The 22,379-nt window shown below is 36.2% G+C and overlaps 1 long non-coding RNA gene across 1 annotated transcript; it reads right to left on the reverse strand.

The window, feature by feature from the left end:
• Nucleotides 1-4,857: 4,857 nt before the first annotated feature.
• Nucleotides 4,858-21,681, reverse strand: LOC308646840. The gene is made up of 3 exons (XR_014021496.1): nucleotides 21,472-21,681; nucleotides 8,509-8,676; nucleotides 4,858-5,755 (listed from the first exon to the last, which is right to left on the reverse strand). It is a non-coding gene; the product is annotated as an uncharacterized lncRNA (long non-coding RNA).
• Between the last annotated feature and the right edge of the window lie 698 nt (nucleotides 21,682-22,379).

Raw genomic sequence — 22,379 nt, forward strand, 5'->3', positions numbered from 1 at the left:
GTCTACTAAATATAGTTGTGAAAACAGTGATGTCATTTAGATAGGTGGAACTTTTAATACCAGTTATAGGGATTTATTAAAGTACTTAAAACTTGTATCTATTGCCACAAATTATCACATGTTTAAAGAATGAACAGTCATCTGGGTAAAAATCTTTAAGATCATTGCGACATTTTCCTTAAAGAATAGCAAGTAAATATAACACTTGAATATCTAACAATACTCTTTTGTTTGGCTTTCACAAATAGTTAGCTGCAATAATTTAATTTCTCTTTTTAAAAAAAAGCCTTCATGCAGTTTCTAATCCACTGACTCCAAATAGCATGACCTGACCAATGCTAATGCCGGGCCATATTTGAACAGGGAGATTTGAGGCTGTAGAATGGTTCCCAAAGATAGATAATGATGAATGTTATGGATTTGTGCACTGGGGTTTAAAATTGCCCTATCCTGCCCTGAGCCTCCTTACACATACAAATAATACAAAGAGTTTGTGAAGAGGGCATTAGCTCCACTGGGGGAAAGCTTTCCTTGTCTCTAGAAGAACAAACCTCTATCAGATGTGTTGAAATCTCCTACTTGACCCTTGTCTAACCTTCAGCCCAAAACGCACAAAGTAAGATAGAGCTAATCCCAGAAAGCAGGTTTAAACAAACAAGCCAACAGTCCACCACGTCTTTGAGAAGGCTGATTTCCCTACTTTCTCGCACACATTCTCTTTAGGAGACAACAAGCCTAGGACTCCAAGCTAGGTTAAGAAGTCCTTGTTTGGAGGTTGTAAGACTCACAGCAGCTACTTAATCAGTGGTGCCCAGAACATCTGACTGGCTTTTGCTGGACTTTTCTAGAGTAACATTGTATGGTGCTTCAGTGTTCATAGATGGCCAAAATATATATCAGAATTTAAACATTTCTGGCAATGATGTCTTACATAATTATTTCAAAGCATCCTCATTTATTTAATTAGAATTTTTTTCATAGTTGATTCGTTCACATTACAATGTCTGTCATTCCACAACAAGGTAACCAACAGGTCTTCTTTGTGAAATCTCCTTTTCCACTAAAGTTGCAGATTTGTAATATAGAAAAGAAGGAAAATGTAGGTCATTCCCAACTCAAGATGCATTTTTCAATAATACTGAAATTGAGATGATATGTTTTCTGTGACAAGATAAGAAGGAAACTTGATCTTTTGGTTCCATTTAAGAGAAGTTAAATGAGATTTATAAAAATTAATTGAAAAAGTATTTGTTATTTAGACAAAGATTTTGGATGTTGTGTATATTTGGATAGAAGATATACATTGTTTTATCTGGCTGTGAAATTCATAAATGCCTTCAAGAGAAAGCATTACACATGTATACAAATCCATGTGTGTATGAATAATTAACATACAAACATACACAATTATAAACAATTTTGCGCACACCAATGTTTTAAAACATTTTGGAATGAATTTTAATTATATATGTTATTTTCTCTGTGTGTGTGCATTTAATCCATTAATCTTTTGCATGATGAGTGTCTGGACACTAGACTGTCAGGTCTGCAGGCACTATGCAATCCAGTGTGTGATTAACCTGTGCTGCTGGTGAAACGCTAACTGCTTTTCTTTTGTGCATGATGATGGGAAAGAAACACAGACACTTTGGACATTATTTAAAGACCAATACCTGCTCTGGGTTATCAAAGTATCATCTCTCTCACCTGTGGACCAGACATGAGCCATGGCACAACAGAGAGTCTGAAGCACTTTGAGCATGTTTTTATCCTCCCGAGCATGAAAGCACTAGATCAGCAAGATGCAGTAGAGGAAGATCAGGGAGGCTGAATGGGTGAACTGAGCAGAATACACATCAAGGGAATTGTCTAAGAAACTACCAAATGGCAGGATCTGTGATTTGCAACCTTTCACTTCATATTCTGGAAAAATAAACAGTCCCTGAAACAAGAGTGGGCATTTCTGATTTCAATTAGGTGCTGAATTGAAATTGAACCACAGGATTTCAAATTTCAAGTTTAGTTCTATTGCATACACCTTCATTCCTATATATATTGTTAAATCTGATATTTAATGACATTAACCCAATCAGGGATGTGTCCAAAGTCTGCTGTTGACCTAACTGTCATGCCTTATAGGATATTGGCCCTTTTCTTCATTCTTGAAATATTGTGACATTAATACAAAATACTTGAGCTCTTCCCCAATTGGTACTTGAAAAAACTTTTAACTGCTTGACTTCTTTCACTTTTTTGATATTCATCATCAATTTTTCCCTTTGGAATATTGACTTTCCATTAATCTTCTTAGTTTCTACCTCCGTGATTCCTCGAAGATGTACAGCCCAGCCTCTGTTTCTATCTCTCAATTCTCTTGTCCATGAGTTCTCCCATTATGTCAATGTGAAAGTTTTCTCTCTCCCAATTCCTGATTTTCTTTCTTATGATTTCTAATCTATTATTCCAACAATCTTTTGAGAATATATTTTTTTATTATGAGTAGATTATTTTTAATAGATTTCTACTTAATGTTTTATATACCATATTTTTAAATTATATAATTCCTGAATCTTATTTTATGATTGTTAGGCTTTCCAATATATCTTTGAATATTTTAAAATATAATTATAATTAAGAATTTTATGGTTGCTATTTCCCTTGCTTTTCATTTTTCTGGAATCAATGTACCCATTTGGGGTACCTAAAGACTAGTTTATAAGGTACCATACTTCCTCAGATTTTATAATTCTGACACTTGTAACTGAGCCCATCTTCTACTGGTTATTCTACGTAAGATTGTGGAGATGCTCTATTCTACAGTTTTGAGTATGCCTCTGCCTTTTCCCTACATTACCAACTTTAACCTAATTTTAAATTAACATCCCAACTTGGGCCATCCATACTCGCAAATAGTTGGAGTTCAGAACATGTATGCTCCTGCAGTGCAGGCTTTATGCTCCAATGTCATTGCAGTACTTCTTTTCTATCATAGTTTGAAATGCATGGTTTATATCCTGATTGAATCTCTGAACTGGAAGGTGGACGACTGCAAAATCCTTGTCACAGACTATTGACCTATATTATGGTCCCAGCTCTAACTGCCTACGAAAAGCTCAATTTTAATTCCTTTATGTCTTTGGAACCTATATTCTCAAACCTAGTATTTCCTGCCTGGGCATTCTAACCCTAGCTCCCATGGATAGTACCCAGATTGAAAGTACCCTACTTACTGACTGAAAATTACTGGTTCACGTACTTCTCAACAGTGAGTTTCTTTTTGTTTCTAACTCTTAAAGATTAATCTTCTGTTCTAGTCAGTTTTTCAATGCTGTAACAAAACACCTGGGAAAAACAACTTAAACAAGGATATTTATTATGGCTCATGTTTTCAGAGACCTAAGTCCATGATCACTTGACTCTATTGTTTCTGGGCCTGCAATGAGACATACATTCTTTTGGGGAAGGCATGGCAGAGCATAGCTCCTATTCTCATGCTAGGTGAGAAGCAGAGAGAGATAGAGGGGGTAGTGAGAATCCAGGGGGAAATATTACCTCCAAAGACATGTCCACAGTAACCCACCTTTTCCAACATGGCCCTGCATTCTGAAGTTTCCATACCAGTAGCTCCACCAGCTGGGGATTAAACCTTCAATGCATGACCTTTGGATGTTACTCCAGGTTCATATTGTAACATGCTTTCTTTTGGTGTTTAGCTCTGCCATGGTTTTAATGTTCTGCGTTAAAGTTATTTGTTTAGTATTTCTATGTATTTGAAACAGAAGGGAGCATTTTAACTTATGCTTTTTCTGCCATCTTGACACAGATTTTAACATGAATATTTCTTTTGCCCTCAAATAACTAGAGCCTAATTCTTGCTTAGAATGTTTAATTAATCTGTGATTGATTGGAATGGGTATGAGAGCAAATAAGAAATTATAATAATCAAAAATTGAGATTTAATAGAATAACATATACACGTTCCTTATAGATATTGAAATTTTTGACAAAGATCTATTTCAAAAACAGAGCTAATTTTCCTCTTACAAAAACAACTTTCTGTGATATATCTTAGTTCTTGAGCACATTTTTAACATAGCCAAGGTCCTGAGTTCAATCCATGGCAACACCAAAAAAAAAAAAAAAAGCTATCTGTTATGAGAATGTGTGTAATAATATACTAAGCATTTGAAAAAGACTATGTGCCCTACTAAGCTTCTTTGGTGTGCATCTCTTCACTATTCTTTTCTGTACTTATTGATCTAATACTTTAAAATTATTTTAACTATGTAAATTCAGTCTTTTCAATTGGAATAGATGGTAATTTTGTTTGAAGTATTACAGTGATATGGGGAGTTTGGGATCTGAAAATAATAAGTATCATTATCCTGACTGGTAGTTCCAGGCAAATGTTTACTGGCCGGTGGGGGCAGCAAGCTGTTCTGCTCCATGATTCTTCCCAGCCCTCTTGAAAACGTATAGCTATTCTTATGCCATATTTCTCCCCTTGGGATAGAAATAAGGATGCTAAGGATGGTGCTGGAGGAAGATCTGAGTTACCAACTATTACACTTTTGTAAATTAGCAAGGGAAAAAGCATTATCTGTAACTATGTAGTACTTAAAGTTATTTTTTTTCTGTTTATTTCTTCAATTTTTATTTTTTACTTTTACTGTGCTGAAAATAGAACTCAAGATCTTGTCCATGCTAGGCAAGAGTTCTACTTCTGAGTCATATCCCCAACCCTAAAATTTAGTTCTAACAATTATAAATTTTATACTGGCTAACTCTAATACCAAATCATTTTTTTCCTCAGTGTATAAGAAACTAAACAAACCAATTATTTAAGAAGTTGTTTTTGACAGTTCGATTTTATAAGTTCTTATTGATTCAGTTAATAACTGTGATAACTGTATTAGTCAGCTTTCTGTTTCTATGAAAGAAATGCCTGAGATGATCAACTTAAAAACAGGAAAGGTTTATTTTAGCTCATAGTTCTCAGTCCTTGGTTGCTTGGCCCCCATTGCCTTCAGGCCTATGGCAAATCAGTACACTGTGGCAGAAGTGTGTGGTGGAGGAAACTGATTCACCAACATCTCTTTCACAGGCACAACCCCCAGTGACCTAATAGCATTCCACCAGGCCCCAGCTCCTAAAGTTGTCACCACCACCCCAAGGCACCAATACCTGGGGACCAATTCTTCAACATTTGAGCTTCTGGGGACATTTAGCATTGAAAGCATAGCAATAACTACTTGTTTAACAACTCTGTCCTGATTTCTGCCTGTCTTAGCCTGGGTCTCTCAGAAGTGAGAGCCTAAGACAATTACTTCCATGTTTCCTTTTTGTTAGTGCAATCCTAGGAAAACAAAAGTGAGGGAAAAGAAGAATAAGATAGAGGAAAATGATCAGCCCATATGAGGGTTTCTCACTCATCCAGATATTTATTAAACCTGAACTTGCAGAACTGCTTTCCATGAAATCACTGAAATATCTGCATCTCAGGACAGTTCATTCTAGAATGGGAAGGAAGAAGCCTTTATTCTCTGGCTCCGGGCTTATATTTCTTTTCCATACAAGTTGACAATTCCCCCGCACTTCTGGATTGCCTGTGTTTCAGCCTCAGGAGGAAACCTGGGAGATTCAGGTATGAAGTGAGGGGCTATTGGGCTGTGCCCCCAGGTTGCTGTGTGGCCTCCTCGAGAAATTAGCTGGTCTCTTCCATATTGATTGAGATGAGAATAAGCAGCTGAAGGCCCTGCACACAGGTGAGAGAGAGAAAGAGAGGATCTCATACATGTGCTAAGATAACCATGATGGTGGCTTTCTCCTTCCAAGGAAGATAAGATACTGACTCTTTATGAGTACTAAAACAATACAAAAAATAACCTACAATTGTTCTTTAGAGTGAGGCTATGAAACTAGGTATGAGGGCAAATGAATGCAACCCAGGGTGAGAAAGAAAAGTAATATTTAAGCTGATACTTTGAAGATAAGATGGTAGTTGTCTAGTCAAGAAGAGGAAAGAGAGGATAGAGGGAAAAGTGTTTTAGGATGAGGGAACAGAGTACGCACAATACCAGTAAGAGTACTGATAACTTGCAAAAATACAGAGTGTACAATAGTGCTTCAACCAAAATCTGTGTACTGTATTTGTGGTAAAGAAAAATTTTGTACTTGTAAGCAAATGCATTCATGCAAAAGATGTATGCCAAAATGTTTTGTAGAGACAACATCTATGGGAGAAAGAAAGCAGCTGTTATTGAAGGAGGGAAAAAATACAGCTCAGTGCCTAACCATCCCATCCCCATCAAATATTCTTATTATAATATAATAACAATAATTAATAAGGATGATGGACAACCGTTTGTATTTGCAATAAAAGGGTAATTGTCGCTCATTTTCTTTTGGTAGTGCCACTGTTGAATTAATCATACCCTTGATGAATTACTGAAACACAGTGTTTTGCTATTGTAGGTGTCCTCATTCTCTGCAGTTGTTTTTATTATGAAGTGTCATAGACTTTTAATGGCAAAATTAAAGAATTGATAGAGGATGGGGAAAAGATAACTTTTCTGGCTGTTTCTTTATAAATGTGTCTTTTCTTGTGCATGTATGTCTTTAAAGTATGCATACATGTTACTATTGTTACCTTCAACAGACGGTCAATTGATCTTTAAAAAAATCCTTAAGTGAGACAGAGAGACTAAAAACCAGAATTCCTTTTCCCCAATTTTGGTGGATTGAAGCCAGGGGCATAGTGACAATTTAATGCGCTTCATCATGTCAGTTAGAAATATCAAAAACATTAAGGTGGAAAGAGAAGGAATTTCCCCTGGAAGATTGGAGGATTGAAAAAGAAAAATTTCTAAGTCATTGAAAGCTTACTGGTCAGTTTGATTCTTTGCTGTTTAGCAGAGAAATTCAATGTGACAACTTCAAATAATTTAGGAATTTGGTGTAAGTATCCTGATGTAGAAATGATTTGTTCAGTCCATTTATTCCGACAATGCTATTAAACTAAGTCTAGAGAACACACTCCCTTCATTGACGTTCAATACTCTAAATGACCCCTAAATTTCTTTTTATGATGATTGCAGCATAACTTTGCAAAATATACATAGCATTTCTACTTGGGTGAAATGCCATATGATTGGAAAAAAAATCTTAAGAATGAATGTCATGCTGTGCAGAATCAACTTTGGTAACAATCTCAAAATAGTGGCTACTTTTTTTCATTGTTGATTATGAATTTGGCAAAGAAATGTAGTCTTTTGTTCATCCACTGGGTATTAATGCATAGCAAACAGCATAATTATATTAGTGAAAATTCCATAAGCCACAGCATGTCATTCTATAGCAGTGAACACACTGTGGCCATTATGGCCAAAATTGTCAGAGATTCCTTGGCTGACGCTAGCATAGTGTCTGATGACATCAGGGGCTTTTTGTAATTCTGTTGTTACAAACTGACAGCATTTTAATGGCATGCAAGAACAAGAAAGCTGTGCTGCGTCGCATTTTCCCATATTCAGAAGAAGCGTATGCTAACACAGCTCATCATTACATGGATTTAGATGGAAAATGAATCCTATCTTGTCCCTTGAAGTATAATTACATGGCCATACTGTAATATGTCTAGCATATAAGGCAGCTGTTAGGGTCTCCCTAACGAATATTATAAAGCTGTTCTACTCTATTTGTTAAACATATTCATTCTGTGTGGTGGATCTTCAAAACCAAAGTTACTGGTGCAGATTTTGCTGCTAGCATCAATTGTTGGGCTGTGGCGGACCAGTTCAGAGCAACTTAGGAGGACAGGAATTTTGTAGTTGGAGATCAAAATTTACCGTTGTTCAGGTCAGGTTAGAGAATGAGGTCTAGAAGGGAAGTGGTTTTTCTTTTCATTTCAACTCACGGATGGATGTGTGACAAGTAACACTGGAAACAGGGGAGCCCTGTCAAGGCCAGGCCTTCTCTGCTAAGCCTGTCTGGAGATCAAATGAGTGCACACCCTCTTCAGGACCCCCTGAGCAAGGAGGGCCAGTTCCTCCTGCCAAATTCATCTGTAGGAGGAGTCAGCTCCACTCCAGGGGAGGTGAGAGGGAGGAGGGAAAAGAGGTGGGGAGAGAACTGGTTGGTTTTTCCATGGGGCTTCCATGGCAAAACAGGGGACAGGATCAGGATCCTTCCCCTTCCCCTAATACCTAGGAAGTCAGAGAAGGCTTCCTTAAAGACACTCTGTACCTTTTATAAACCATGGCCTGTTTTGGAAATATTACCTAGGACAAGATTTATGTGCAATTGGTGATGTAGTCAGAGCGGGTTTTAACTTTTTATCCTAAATTCTAGAAATGCTTAAAAAAGCACATCCCTTTCACCTCATCCAATTGTGGTACTTCAGTGCTCAGTATAAAATGAAAACCTGTAGGCATTAACTCCACTGCTGTCTGGCATCTGGCCTGCCTGACCTTAACCTCCCTGTCCCTTCTTTCCCACCTGTACCCTCACCTCCAGTATCCCTCGGTGACTTCTAGGAATGGGCCACATGTTTCTGGGGAGGTTTTGCATGTCTTGTTCTGTTCATGTTTGACTCGAAATCGCTGCCACCGCTACACCCATGTGTAGATAAGGACTCTGATGGTGTGCTGCTTGCCCAGGGTCACATGGTCTCTGCTGCTGGAGTGGAAAAATAAACCCAGTTCTGTATCATTCCAGAGGCTCAGCTCCTTACCTCTGCTCTCAGTCTCTGTATGTAAAGCAGCTGTAAACCCATCTGGAAACGTAGGTACATACCTGTGTCTCCTGCCACCAAAGATAAAAAATTCTGTTAACTACATCTTTTGAAAGCCTCATATCCATATTTCACATTTGATAAAAATAAACTTAATAATTCACTTTTAACATTCTCCTATTAGAGTTTTGGGTATAAGCAGGAATATTCCAGATTGTTTGAAATTTGTAAACAATAATGAAGATGTCTCACATTTCCTGTGAATTAGATGCTAGCTATGAAAAAATGGTGTTAGCGTGAATTTTAAAAGTTTTAAATAATATTTGATGCATTTTCCTCTATTGTCTAGACTTTTCTAGGAGATATGTTTTAGTGCATCCAGAGCACCTGCATTGTCTCCAAGAATTCTACTCTAATTATAAGGTAATTTAAATAATAATACAAGTGGAAAAAAGGAAACCAGTAAAGCTAAATAAACAGAGCTAATCAGTCCCATTGTATTTTTTGGATAAGGCCTGTTTAATTTATTTTTTATTGTTAAATTACATTTGTATGGTTAACAATTTGGAAAATATTTAAAAGCATCAGAAAAAATATTATCCATAATCATATTATCTATAAAGAACTTTGGTATTTTGGTATCAATCTTTTAAATTTATCTCTTATTTAATTTAGCCCACTTTTATGATTGAGATCAGTTTGTACAAAGAATTTTAAATTTTGCTGCAACTCTTAAAATCTTATCATATACATTTTTCTTGTTATTACAAACAATTCATAAAAAGAAATTTAATGGCGATTCATTCCATTATGATAATACTTCACTATTTACTATTTTCTTATTGTTGGATTTTTTTATACTGAAGTTTTGTAACTAGAAATGACATGATAATGATCTCTATAGGGGCATCAAGCATAAAACTTGATTTCTTCATCTCAGATAAATTCCTTGGTTTATACTCTAAAAACCTGAATTGCTTGGTGAGGGGGCATTACCTCTTAAGGGCTTTTGATGTATATTGTCAATTGCTTAATTTAAAAATATGTATGTGCTAGTTTATACTCATAGTACTTTGTTTCCTTTAGTATCTAAGATGTCTGAAGTTTAAAATTAGAAAACAAAACAAAACAAAGTTCTCTTCAGGGAAGTTCCAATCTGCCATCTTGGAGAGAGGATGGTGTGAAGCCAGGGTCTACACAAGGTCTACAGTCCAAGTATCTCATTTCAACATCAAATTGCCTCACTTCAGTTCCAAGTCCCAGGGGAAGAAGTCTTTAGCACGGTTTTCTCTGTGGGTATGCTTTGGAGCAGAACTGACCTTCACTGGCTTATGAGAAATCATCAAGCATGCAAGAATAGAATGAGGATTAGATGGCCACTTTTCTACAAAAACCTTATTTAACTTCTCCCTTTGTAACAGGAGTCCTTGCTCAGAACACTTCCAATTCCAAATACTTGTGATAACCAAGTCATAATTCTGTAGCAATGGAGACAATTAAATAGTAGGTCAAAAGGTGTGTGTGTGTGTGTGTGTGTGTGTGTGTGTGTCTGTCTGTCTGTGCTCACAAGCATGTGTGAAGGAGCATTGTGTGTGGTTTGTGTCTTTGTGTCTGAGTGTGAGTGAGTGGTGTGTATGTCTGTGTATGTGTTTGTGTGTCTGTGTGTGCACCAAGGAGAGGCAAGAGGAGATGTGGTACTACTGGGAAAGAGGTGGAAATGGAATAGGAAGGAAAAACAGAAAGAGGTGGGGGGAAGAGGGAGAGAGAGAAACAAGATATGGCACATATATTATTTAACCTGAAGCTAAAGTATGTGATCACTGGGAAATGAGTCAAATGTAAAATTTTGCGTGGACCTCTGCACCTGGAATTTCTTCACGTTTTCATTTGGACTGAAACAATTCTTAATGCAACTATCTACATTTGTCTTTTCATCAAGTCTTTTCTCCAAAAAGATTGTATGTTTGATAAAATCTCACTTACCCAAGTTTGCAAACTTATTTGTTCAGGAAAAATAGAAAGATATGACTGAAGATTTGGATAGAAAAGTCACAAAAGCCCATTTGACAGTGTGTAAATGTCCCATTGGTAATGAAAAGTTATTCAGCCATAGCTTAAAGATTTCTGTCTGGTTCACCTTGAGTGACAAAATAAGTCTAAGTTCCCCTTGAATTTAGTAACTAAAAAGAACACTTGACTTTTTGTTCTATAATATAAAAATAATTCTAGTATTCTATACATTTTAAAATGTTTCTGAATCTCACATAGAAGTGTAATACTTTGTCTAGTTAGCTGCATTTGTAGCACCAACGGACAACTTCATGTCACCAAAGCACTTTAAGGCCTGCGTGAATTCTGACATTTATATGATCAACCCCATTGGAAGCTGAATTATCAAGCCCTAAGCTGGTTTTCATGGAGTCCCATCTCCCTGGCGCTCAACAGTCTGCATTGTTTTCTGAATCTTAAAGTTGCTTCTGTCTTCAAGTTTACTTAAAGGCCACCTAAAATATTAAATCTTATTTTTAAACCCTGGAATGATATTTTGAATATGTGTATATGTATAATTTAAGAGGAAAAGGATGTTTTTGACAAATAAAATAAAAAATTATTTTAGTCACACACACGTGTGTGCACGCGCACACACACACACACACACATATACCAATTTATGTGCCAGTTTGTTTCTTAATTGGTACAGGATTTTTCTACAAGCTGACACTTTAAGCAGACTTCACTTTACAGAGGATGTGGGATGTGAATTAAGCTTTTAAAATCAAGTGGATATTCTTACATAGCTATAGAAATAACTTTTAAAACTTCACACACAAATACATCCTTGATCCTACTTATATATTCCCCACTAGAATACCTCACAGTCTGCCTATGGACCTAAAGTAGAAAATAAGACATTTGTGGCTTTGTGGACTATGTTGCCTTTGCTTGTTTGTTTTCATTTTATTCCTATATGCATGGAATAAATTAATGTTCCAAGAAGTCAATATTTTGGAATGGTCATAACCTCTGTGTCAGGCAGCAGAGTTATGTGACTCCCTGTTGTAGAGGGAGAATTTTAACTCCCTTGTGACAGGTTGTAGAGGGAGAATTTTAACTCCCTTGTGACAAAAGCCACAGCTAAAATGGGTATGAATGGTCATGTCTCCTGTTGTAGTAACAAAAATTAGCAAAATACTTGCAATTAAGAAGAATAATATTACTAAGGTTAATTGGCCATATTCAGTCAAAAAGTTAACTTTCTTTTCATTGGACAGAAGACAGGGATGAGGTCAACATCAGACAACTCAGTATGGCACAGGAACCCTGCACAACCAAACTCTCTCCTGACCTTGAAGTCACTTCCAATCAATCCCTAGGTGCCTCTTAGCTACTAGAAACTCTGCTGTACTCTTCCCTTGTTCTTGCCTGAAATATTAGTTTCTCCTCCAAATTTCTCCTCTTCCTCTGGAACCCAACTCTCTTTGACTGAGTCTTCTCCAGGCAGTGGAAGGCTCCTCTATCATGACAGCAATAACACTTAAATATACCCTTATAAATATTTGTTCACATCCCAGTGACACTCAAAGAAATTCAAGTTGTAGCTCATAATAAAAATAGTTCTTATGTTTAATTCCTCTTATAAAACCCAATATTATCTCTGTGAGATAGTAGCTAATAAATAAATGTTGGCTGAAATGAAAGATGACTAAATGAACAACCGGGGGTCAACCACAGGATTTTTGAGAGATAATTAAAACAGTACTAGCAAGAAGATAACTAATTTCACTAGTTTCAGAAAGCCCTGGAAACTTAGGTTTCGGGAGACTCATATTCCTTCCAAGTGTTTTTATGATATTCCATTAGCAGTTGTGTTTTATACATCAGGGAAGACCAGGCTCTTATTCAGAATTTTATTTTTTATGAAAGATAAAAGAAATCAAAGATGAAGGTGAAATACATGATAATTCAAGAAATAAGGGGAACCTAAATAGTCGCAGGAAATCATGCAAATGAAGTCTGAATATGGGTTAGTTAAGAAAGTGAGATCCTGAAGTGTGATTGGCAGTAATAAGAGAACTGAGAAAAATAAAATAAAACAAGCAGAAACTCAGTTGAAAAACACACATAAGTCTCCATGATAAAAATTTCAAACATCTTTCATCAGTACTCATTTTTATCTTAAAAAACATGTTGGTAGTATTTGGTCCCAAATTTCTAAACCTTGTGTTCTTCCTTCTCTGTGATGTTATCGCCTGGAAGAGAAAGCTGGCTGTGAAACTGTTATGTTAAGCACTTTTCCACAGGAACTTATTGCTTTAATAAGTTGGGAAAATGCTGTTAAGAAAAAAAAAAAAAACCTGCCATTCAAGATTCATGGGGGGGGGGCATATGATTCTCCATAGAATTCATACTTCCTTGCCACGGAATACTGAACACACCCTGAGACCTTAACAAAGGCTAGGAGCAAACCAGCTACTTGTCACTGAAAAGAGAGTCCTGTGCTCTTAGGGACATTTCAGTAAGGCAGAGTACACAGACCGCTGTGTGTACACTGTGCGGTTGTTCCAGTGTCCCCATAGATTGGGGATTCCAAGATAAACAATGCCTCATGCAGGTAAGCACTCAATAAATATTTTTTGAAAGGCTGGATGAACATTCAGAAGCACAATAATGCTCTTTAATAACTATATTTCTCCCACTATAGATCAAATTCTCATCTCATGTGAGTGTATGGGAAACAGCTAAAAATCAATTCATATCCAAGTGAATTTTCGGGCCAGTGTAATCCACCTCCTCTGAGCCTCATGTCTCTTTAGAAATTGTTGTATTCTAATCGTTTTACAGTTTGAGCCAATTCTGAGAGCAATGGATAACAATACAGTAAAGTCACTTTATGGCATGACTGGAGAAATGTGCATCTTTTCTCTGACAAGAGTTTTTTTCTCTAGCTACCCTTATCGGTTAGGAGATTTTTTTTTTTTAAAGCACATGTAACTTGGAATGTTCAGACTATGGTTAAAAAAATGATACTATTATGAGTCATGTGGGTAGAATGAACAGGCATGATTCACTTTCCCAGCAGTGAGAATTCCATTTGGTTTCCTGGTTTCCAGCCTTTTCTCTCTCCACTGTCCCATAAAAATCCCATTTTTATCTAAAGCTGGGCCAACTTGGGGTACTTTTGCATGAGGTTGTTTTATAATTTTAGTCCAATGTGGAAAGAAAGCGCAGACATACATACGAATGGGCCTTCTCCAACCAGTGAATAAAACCTAAGAACATTCTTTGGTTCAGAGCTCTCAGCCACTCAGCCCATGTTCTCTCTGGATGATTGAAAATGGCTTAAGCAAGTACATGTGGGTTTAAAGAGCCACTCAGAACGAGTGAAAAGCTGGTTGTCCACAGAGAAGCCATGTCACCCTGTTGACAAATAAGCAAGGGCTGAGCTGGCGATGGGATTCCCTGGGGCTCAGGAGCAGGAGGAGAGGAAGTCTCAGTGAGTGTGGGAATAATAAGAGAAGGCAGCATCCTCCCAATTCCTACCATTATATAAATGTTATATTTGTTAGGCTAGCTCCCTCCCCGACCACCCCCCAAGCAGTTCGTAGACAATAAAACACCAGGAATCCCCGAAGAGGGGTAAAATGCTGACATGATTTAAGAAGGAGGGCTCTGATAAGAAGATAAAAATCTAATAAACAGAGTCTAGAGAACCTTGGATCGTCTCAGGCGCTTGCCAGTGTAAGCAAAACCCTCCCAAGGAAAACAAAAGGAGCCTTAATCCTAAGGACATTCCACTCACAGACCATCTGAAGGAGAAAGTTAAGGCCATGACCTCTGCAGGCTGCAGTTATGAGTGCTCTGACAAGAAAATATTTGATTTGGTTCAAGAAGCAAAATCAGTCACTGGATTTTTTAATATCTTTTTTCTTCAAGAAAAAAAATGTATTTTGTATGTGCTTGAGAGAGAGTTGTGTGTACACTGTATATATTTCTCCCACCCATGTAGGTTTTTTTTTTCTTTTTCTGTTTAACTTCTTAATTTCTACTTGGATTTTAATCAACCTCAGGAAAAGGTGGATTCACAGGCCCATTGATTTCCCTTTTTTAATTAACACAAGCCTCCCGAAGGCTAATCTCAAGTTTCACATGTGAATCTGCAAATATGGAAAGACATACATTCTCTACCAGAAGCAAAGAATACATCAGTGTCACAGAAATCTAGAACAGAGAATTTTATGGAAAAAAAAAATTTCTCAAATGCTATGTAAGCTCCCAGCTGAGCTCAAAATAAAACAAAACTTATATAACATGGTTGAAATTCTGAGCAATTCTTTTGCATCATTAATAACACATATGCAATAAGAAATATTTAGGTGGGTGATTTACTCATATGGCATTCAAAGAAAATTAAGCAGCATGAGAGAAGGAGGAGTAAAGTTTTGTGGAGATTTTGAAGAACTTTTTCAGGATAATTATAAGAGCTTCAATGCTGTTGACACTGTTTTTTTAAATGGCAGTTTAATTTAAAAACATATAGCTTTCTTTTTCCTTAATACTGATGCAGGCTATGGTTATACTAATCAGGCATAATTAGTTTTTTTATTTAAATATTTACTTTCTCTCTCTTAAAGGATGGAAAGTAGTCAGAGGTATAAATGAGAATGATCTGGAAGAAAGTAGAGACAAAGATACACAGGGTGGAAGTGAACAAAGTAGTTTCAGATGAAAACAACTGAGCTGTGGAGGATATAAGTCAAAAGAACAAATTTCTTGGCCTTTCACAGTCTCTGGGTTGGGGTAGTCAGGAAGCAAGATTGGTTCAAAGAGACAACATGATAAGTATCCTAAAACACTTAGGACCCAGGAGGAAGAGCACAGAGGCACAAAACTGTGCAGAGGTGCAGATAAGAACATAGTTTGAAACCATAGTCATCCCTCTGTATCTATGGGGATTGATTCCAGGATATCCTTAGATAAAATGGTACATAGTTTTGCATATAACCTATACATACCTCCTGTTTACTTTAAGACCACCACTACTAATACTACTAATAAAATGTAAGTGCTTTGAAAGTATTAATAATGCTGAATCATTTAGGAAACAATGACAAGAAAAAAAAATCTGAGCATGTTCAGTACAGACTCGATTTATTTCCTCCTAACTTTTAAAATCCATTATTCATTGAATTTTCAGATGAGGAACCCACAGAAATGGAAGACCAACTATATACTCTATACTATTCACTTAGAAATCTAGATGGTGGGGCATATTTTTGGGGAAAGGGAACATATTTAGATTTAGAATTTTGGAGCTCCAAAGGACCCTAACAAGAGAAAACTGGGGATCAATAGGCTCATGAGATTACTTTCCTGTATAACTATTCTCTTTGAACTAAGCTCTTTCCTAAAAAGCAAACATATTTAAATCAGGTTGTTATATTCAAGGGCCATCCACATTTGGAACTAAACTAGAAATTCCACGACTTTGTAATTCATTTGATGACATGAGGTTAAAAAAAAAATGTTTCGTTTGGGCATCTGGAACAGTCCATCCACATTGATCCATCAACCACTTTACTTGGTAACATGTGGACACGGCTTCCAGAGCCCAGTCTTTAATGGCATGCCCTCTTTGCACAGGAAAACAGAAGGTCAAAATTGCTCATCATAAACTTCTTAGCAAAGTCTACAATTAGAATAAAGAAAATTAAATTATATAAAATTAAACAACTCTGAACCTTGACATCAGAAGCATGTTAATGTGCTTATTTCTATTCAGATTTAGATGTCTTATACTTGGATTTGCCTGAGCTAATGTTATCTTCCTGGGTAATAACATTTAGTTTAGAGAATTATATAATCACAGATATGCTGCTTAGACAATCTATATTATTTAAAAAGTGTACTAAAACTCTAAAACTTGTGCTTTGGAGCCAGAGAGCATGAGTTCAAATCTTGGCTCTATCACACCCCATCTATATAACCTTGAGCAAATTACTTAACAGCTGTGACATTCTATTTTCTTATTTCTAAAATGAGGTAAGGTAATATTTATCTCAAGGAGTGGTTATGAGAATTAAACCTATTATTTTTCTTAAGTATTGAAAATAGTACCTAGCACATAGGAATAATTGGTTATTATTATTTTTAATTATAAAATAATACAACCCTGTCAAAATTGTGTAATATGCAAAGATAATTTTTTTAAGTGATATCTTAATCCTAAAAACTGGAATGATTGTTTACTATCTTTTCTATTTCTTATTTCCTGTGTATTTTTTTAACAAAATTGGAAATACAGTATAGTCATGTTTTTGTTTCTTTCTTTTATTCTCTTTTTAATTAAACATCATTTATCAATGTGTGCGTGTGTGTGTGTGTGTGTGTGTGTGTGTGTAACCAAGTTTAGCTAATCAAAACCTCTGGATATTTACACATGTATGCCATTATAAACAAAATCTCATTTCTATTTTTTCTATATACTTTGGGTGATTAAAAAGAAACATCTGACTAGTAAATGAGGAATGCCAATAATAAAAGAAAATGGTTACAAAATATTTTCAAATTTGAAAGCAGGGACGCAACAAAAGTTGAATCCCTGAGGTTTTCATTCAAATTTAGGAAGTCAAGGGTGTCTATTCATACTTTTTCATATCTTCCTCAAAATTCATTCCTCTGTTTTTTTATTCATAAAATAAATGACTGAAAATCTAAGTTAGAAAGATTTATTTATGTTGACAAATATAATCTTAATTAAAAATCAGTACTAATGGTTTGATTGGATAACCAAAAAATGAAAGAAAGAGACATTGAAGTTGAATAAGTGTTTATATGGTTTATTTGGACCTTCTATTAATGATACCTGGAAGCATGAACTAAGATGGATAGTCCACTGCTCACCTACTTGGCGTTTTGGTGCTTAGGAACATTTTCTACCATGTCATACAATAATTCCTGGCGTGAGATGGTTCCAAAATTGTCCAATGTCATTAAATATTATAACAATTCTACCATCTCTACTTAGAATTAAAAATATTTCTGAAATTTAATTTCAGTTTGAAGATTTCAGACCAAAAATCCTTCCCAGTTTACAGGCTGCAACTTGATTTCTCAAGTGGGGTAGCTATCCTTGAAGTTGGGGGAAGACTGAACACTAACTATTCAGGCCAATAGGAATATATTCTGATTTCGAAACATTCAAAGTGTTTCTTTTAGGTTCAAGAGTTCTTTTTATTAAGTATATTTAGTATTCTAGGTGCAAGTTGAGTATTTCCAAATTCAGATAGTATATATTTTGTCCACAAAATAATAAAATTAATAAAAATACTTTGTAAAGAAAAGGATTAAGGGGCTGGGGATGTGGCTCAAGCAGTAGCGCGCTCGCCTGGCATGCATGCGGCCCGGGTTCGATCCTCAGCACCACATACCAACAAAGATGTTGTGTCCGCCGAGAACTAAAAAATAAATAAATAAATAAATAAATAAATAAATAAATAAATAAATAAAAAAGAAAAGGATTAAGAATAAAAATCTCAAGTATACTTATAAAAAATGGCATGATAACATTCAACAACAGATATAAAAATGTCACAATAGGATGCTTGATAAATTTTTTCATTACTTAAGTTCAGATCAAATTTATTTTGTAACAATGTGTTCTTATTATTTCAAGGAAATACTTCTTACTATATGACTATCTTTGAATATCAAGAAAAGCTCTGGATGGGGACTTTACAAATTGGTTCTAAAAGAATGAGGACTTTTCAAACACTGTTCTCAGATTCTTTATAATGTATTGCTCACTTTTCTAGAGGAACAAAAGATAAGATGTAGATGTTTTTCTATTTTATTGTGAAATTAATGATTGCTTATTATAATAAGAAAAATTATCAAAAAATTTATAATTCTTCCTTGTTTCACCATGCAAAACAAAGGTTAACAAAAGTTAAGTATATGATTATTTATACACAACAAATAGCATGAGTAAGTATATGTACATGTATGTAACTATATATAAATTATATATACTCTTTAATTGTATATAAACTCATAAACATAAATAAAGAGAATTTGAGTTTGTCTATTCCTCCCATGCTCCCTCTCCCTATCCCACTATGAATCATCCTCCTTGTATTAAAGAAAGCATTTGGCATTTGTTTTTTGGGGATTGATTCACTTAGCATGATAGGCCAGACGAGTTGGAGGGGAGAGGATGGGGCATGGGGTTGGTAATGATGGTTGAATGTGATGATCATTATTATCCAAAGTACAGGTATGAAGACACAAATTGGTGTGAATATACTTTGTATACAACCAGAGATATAAAAAAATTGTGCTCTATATGCGTAATAAAAAATGTAATGCATTCCTTTGTCATATATAAAAATAAATAAATAAATAAATAGAATTGTGTCGTATATTGTTACTTTTTTTTAAAAAAATTACTAGTTTAGTAAAAACATGTTTTCCGTTTAAGTACCAAACAGAATTAATACTTGTTAACATTTTTATTTATAAGTGGAATCTTTTGTTTTATATCTTGCTATGATGACTGCTTGAAAAGTAAAAATACCAATGAACAAATTTGGAGAATTCTTTAAGGAAGTTTGATTTCAGCATAACACTGAATAATCATTTGTAGTGAATTGATGTACTCTCCTAATTGGATTCTACTTATATGACACACATTTGACCAAAGAAAATGTTTTTCTAAAATGATTACCGAAAGACTTGCAATCAAAGGTTAGCTATTCATGCTGTCCGATTCCAAAATTGTCCCTTTTGCTTTGGCAAAACTTGGAGAAAATAGATTATATCACCATAAAGAATTTCTAGAAGCAGCTACTTAAGACTGTTACAAGTGAAATTCTTGGGAAATCAATTGGTACAGAATTTGCCCAGAATCTGAGGGAAAGATGGGTAGCCTCAGCTATGTGAACCACTTCCACCTAGCTGCCTGAACACATTTCTCAGGCGGCTGTCCAAATGATATGTGATCCATGGTGTGGAAGAAATGGCTTGAAGGTAATGGTCCTTACTCAGGTGAAGGCTGAAGGCCTGATCCCTCTCTCCCATCATATCTCAAGGAATAGGATCCTTCTCTAACTGCATCATGATCCCATGGTCTGCCATCATGTGTAGGTAGAGCAAGCCTCTGGTATAGAACATACATGGTAACTTGCTGTCATTTCCCCCCTCAAATGTGGCAATGCCTTTGTACTGATAAACAATCTACATATTTCCTCCTTTCTTTTCTTCCCAAGGAATTTCTAAGTATGACTGTGAAAAATTGAGACATGCATTTGCTTTTTCTGATAAGCAGTGAGAAGACATAGGCCCTGATGTGGAGATATGGAACAAATCAAAAACTCTGCTCAAACAAAAAGTGGAAATGGAAAGGGGGGAAGACATGGTTTTAAAATAAATCTAAAGACAGAGAATGTTTCAATCTAGGTAAATAATCTAGATAGACCTCTAATATATCTGATGCCAAAGACTTTTACCCAGATTTTCACACTGTGTATGAGATCTTTGCATTAGAACTCTATGAAAAAAAAATTGTACAAAGTCTCCCCTGGCCCTCCAAGTGGCCTATTTTGAATTCTATAAACCTATTCATTTCTCAAGCCCCCCCCCCTTGCCTAAATGTATATTCTTAGCCTAGGAAGAAATCAGAGCTAGTTATTGTACACAAATCATCCCTTGGCTGAAGTTTTTGGTGGCAGTCAAGAGAGGAGAAGGGGAAAAAAAATTAGAAAAATTTCAATTTCAGGACCATTATTATTTTCATTAATCATAAGAGGCTCTGTCACCCCTGTCCTTATTCTTTAGAAGGAGATCTATTATACGGTCCATTTAGTCCAAGCCATATTACCTCATATGTTTTCCTGGCTGACCAAATAAGACTTAAGAGATAAAACAATTTACTGTTCATTATGATCCGTGTCACTGGAATCAATCTATTAACCTACATTAACTGGATATGTGACGATATCTCATATACACGCTTCCTCAGTTTAAAGAAAAGGCAGGAGAATGGGAAGGGGATCGAGAGAGTGAGGGGAAGGGAGAGGGAAGGAAAATCAGGGCCCATAAAGTGCAGCAGACGTATAATTTGCCAAGCGAATACAACTTCATTTTCCAGTGCCCACTGCTGCGCCCTCCACATCCCCCCACAGCCCCTGACCTGTAAAGAAGTCTAACAAATTGGCTTCTATTGTGGAGCCAAAAGGTGCCATCAAAGAAGGGACGGTTCGCTGGTTCTAAAGTATGATGGGAAATCTCAAGCTGGAATAAAGAGCTGCCGTTTTATGAAGTTAACCCATTAAGGTTAAAAGCAAGCAGGAAGCTCCAGCTGGCATGGTAGCAGCACCAGGAGAGAATCCATCCAGCCTTCTTGTTCCATCACATGGGGAAGGCAACTCCAGAGGAAGCAAGAGCCAAGCAAAGTTAATAAAAACCATCATTACCTTCCCCTTTTAGGAAAAAGAAATTCCCTCTGCTGTTTCTCTGGACAGCCTCTCCCCCACCCCACCCCATGGATGAAGGATCATAAGCATTTCAAGAAAGCAAAATGAATCAATGGGTGGTCTCCTTGATGTACCTCAGCATGGAAAAATAACTTCAGAGTAAGCAGTAGAGAGGTCAAGATGGTGTACGTCACCAGAATGTGGCTCCAGCTTGCCATTTATCTTGCATTTGCAACTGCTTGTTAAGAGCTCATCTGGGCATTGACTCACATGTTGTAAATTTCCCCCTGAGACTCCAGAGCCCAGTCCATGGCTGCCCCCAACTCACAGGCAGATCCCTTCAGACATGGTGCACTAATCCACATCATCCAAGCAGCCGAGGAGTTGTGGAGCATTGTTAACTCAGAGCCAGAGAGCAGGTTGGGGTTGGGGCCAGTGTGGACAAGCGACCACCTGTTTCCATTCTGCGATGGAGGGGAGGAAAACCTTTAGACTGTATTCATTCCCATTTCATGGGTGATTTGGTCTACTAATTCCCATAGGAACCTGAGGGATAGAAATACCAAACTTTGTTATTCATAAAAACTTCTCAGTCCTAGGAAGAGGTAAAACACCTGTTGGATTACTAGCTGCCCTCTAACTCAGGGTGTAATTGATGTGGGAAAACTTCCGTGGGTGTAGAGCTATGGGGAAAGGGTGAGGGGTAGGGAGTGGCAATGCATTTCTTGGCAGCTGTGCATGAGTTATTGCATTCTGATATTTCCTGTTCTGGAGAACAGGAAGTGGGAGGCAGTAGGCATTAACTGTAGCCAGGTCACTCCTTAATTAGTTAAAGAATAGGAATGCATGAATGTTATTCACAAACATGAGTTGTAGTTACTTTGCATGCCATTGACATCATTATAATGATAGGTTTTCATGTGTGCATCTTTATCAAATCAATAATGACTTTATGAATTAATTATTCTTAAGTCCATATCAAGAGTGGATCAAGAAACTTTTAATCAGATCTCTTCCACTGCAGGATACACCTAAGACTACTTTTCTAATCTATAAAAATACCCACAGAAAAAAGTAAACAAAGCTAACTTCACTACTATTTAAATGAAAAGATAGTTTGAACTATATTCAAAACCAACAACTAACAACTTTTAAATAATCTTTAACAATTTATATAA

The sequence above is a fragment of the Spermophilus citellus genome (assembly GCF_964194105.1).
Source record: "Spermophilus citellus genome assembly, chromosome: 4".
In the NCBI taxonomy this organism is placed as follows: domain Eukaryota; kingdom Metazoa; phylum Chordata; class Mammalia; order Rodentia; family Sciuridae; genus Spermophilus; species Spermophilus citellus.